The 2539-nt window shown below is 38.4% G+C and overlaps 1 pseudogene; it reads left to right on the top strand.

Moving 5' to 3' along the window:
• The first annotated feature begins 716 nt into the window (after positions 1-716).
• Positions 717-1907, top strand: LOC149267278 (serine/threonine-protein phosphatase 5 pseudogene; annotated as a pseudogene).
• The last annotated feature ends 632 nt before the right edge of the window (positions 1908-2539 follow it).

Genomic DNA, 2539 nt, shown 5'->3' with positions numbered 1-2539 from the left:
ATGTAACTGTAGGTACAGAAAACGACATTAACAGATATGATGTCGAAATCAGAGGAATCGAGCAGAAGTTATTTGGCAGTGATATGGAAGATCAGAATCAGCAAGGAAGTTGTGTTTGTAGGGACATTAAGAAAACCGTGAATCAGCAGGATGAAGACGAAAGCAGCCAACAATTCGAAACAAGATCTATTGAAGTCCAGAAAGTCAATGATGGGAGATTGATGCCTGAAGCATCAAAAGAGACCGAAAGGTCCTATTTCTTTAAAACTAACAATTTATTGGTGAATGCAGGTATTGTTGTCGGTGCTGAGAAGCATTTGACTCAGTTGAGCAGTCAAATGAAGGAAGAAGAAAATTCTGTGGAAATTTCAAAACCATGGGATGAGGACGTTATGTTGCTGGAAATGATGCTGAAAAATCAAAATTCAGTACAGGAAGAATCTCAATTTCAGAGTTGGAAATTGCAGATGCAGAGAGATGAAGACAGCAGAAAAGAGTACAAAATGTACCAGTCGAGTAAGTTGCTGATAGGAGAAAGTAGAAAACAAGAGGGCATGGATGATTGGGTGGCAGTAAGAACAGGAGCAAGAAGTCAGCAAGTGACAGTAAAAATTGAATGAGTAAGAACTGAGCAAGTCGTCTTAGCTCAGCAGGCAACAAGAAATCAGTAGCTTGAAGATTTATTGGACAAGGAAATTGAATTAATCAGAAGAATCATGTCGAAAGTGTCTCAGAGGAAGACATCAGCAGGAACGAGGAGAAGCAGCAGCAGCAGCAAAATGAAAACAGAGACTGAGAACATAAAGAAATTGAGGTTGCAGCAGACCAGAAGGCAAAGGCTGGCAGCATCAGGAAAAGTGAACAGTCAAATATTAAAATATTTTCAGCAAGTTAAAAGAATTTGTCCAAATGGTCCTGATGCCACCCAAAAGTTTGAAGAGACCGAAACAACGGTCAAAAAAATTAGATTTATTGAGGCCATCTCAGTGAATGATCTGGTGAATCATTCAGTTGTTGAACCCATTGATTTTCATTCAATAAAGGTGGAGCGACAACATGGAGTAGAAGGAGAAAATGTAACATTGGAATTTATAAAGATGGATGACTTCAAGAATTAGGAAAGTATACGCAGAAGGTGTGCATTTCAAATATTATTGCAAGTAAAGGATTTGCTGGAGGCGATTTCTCCGAATGGAAAGCAATTCACTGTTTGTGATGACATCCATGGTCAGCATTATGACCTTTTTAACATCTTTGAGGTTAGTAGGCTTCCTTCGGAGGACAATCCTTATCTTTTTAATGGTGATTTGGTTGATCAAGGATCATTTTCAGTTGAATTCGTACTTGTGCCATTTGTATTCAAGTATATGCGTCCAAGAGGAAATCATGGAAGCAGGAGTAAGAACCAGATTTATATTTTTGAGGACGAAGTCAAGTCCAAGTACAACGGAAGTATGGTTGAGCTTTTCGCTGAAGCGTTTTGTTGTTTGCCTTTGGCTCATGTCCTCAATGAAAAGATTTTTTTTGTCTGTGATAGTCTTTTTAGTGTATATGGTATAAAATAGGATGATATCAAAGACATTGTTCGGTACCGAGAGCCACCTGAAGGGCGTCTGATGTGTGAATTACTTTGGAGCGATCCACAACTCCATAAAGGGCGTGGACCCAACAAACGAGAGGTTGGTTTGTCTTTTGGAGAAGATGTGACCAAAAGATTTTTCCAAGAAAACAATCTTGCGCAGGTGGTCAAGTCTCATGAAGTTAAAGAGGACGATGAAATTGAACACAATGGAAAACTTATTACGGTGTTTTCAGCCCCAAACTATTGTGACCAGAGAAGGAAGATGAAGCAAGAAGCAACTGACATGCCGCCAAAACGGAGGAGCAGAGCATATGGACAACTCTAGGACAAAGTCTGGTATCCAGGAGGAATTTTTATTTTTCTTCGTACCTTTTTGAAAGCACATGATCAGGAGATCGTGAATGTTTTCAACCATGAGAGTCTGATGCAGGAGCATCTAGACTGGGCCAGCAATGTGACGGGGTGATCACATGTTGTGGCTAAATGCAAGACTTGAGGAAGGCTTAGTTGTTAAATTTGTGTTAATTTCCACAAGGGTAGGTAGTTAAAAGTGGTCTAGTTTAGTTAAATGATGATGAGTTATACCTGAATAACTAATTCTTCATGTGTGGGAAGAAGTAGTTAGGTATGATTGATGTATAACTTCCTTTTGAAAAAAAAGGAAGAGGTAGAATAGAATAGGGAGGAGAGGTGAGGCTTGGACAGAAAAAGTTTGTAAGCCTCTGGGCATTTGTAAAGGGCCATCGATTTGAAAATCTGGCCATGAACCAAGAGAGTTTTTATAGTTGATTATATTTGACTATATTGATGAGGAATTTGTTTTGGAAATTCTTTGTGAATTATATATATTCTTGGTTAAGTTCTGTTTAGAGAATGTTTGAATTACTGCGAAAAGCATATGAGGAAAGCATCGATTTTAATTAATATAGATTTATGTATTGAATGGAATTCAATCTA

Source organism: Pinus tabuliformis, chromosome 6 (assembly GCF_031772625.1).
Source record: "Pinus tabuliformis cultivar Carrire ecotype Pingquan chromosome 6, CPIR1, whole genome shotgun sequence".
Classification (NCBI taxonomy): Eukaryota; Viridiplantae; Streptophyta; class Pinopsida; order Pinales; family Pinaceae; genus Pinus; species Pinus tabuliformis.
The sequence above is the reverse complement of the archived record's forward strand: the minus strand, read 5'-3'. Positions and strand labels throughout refer to the sequence as shown.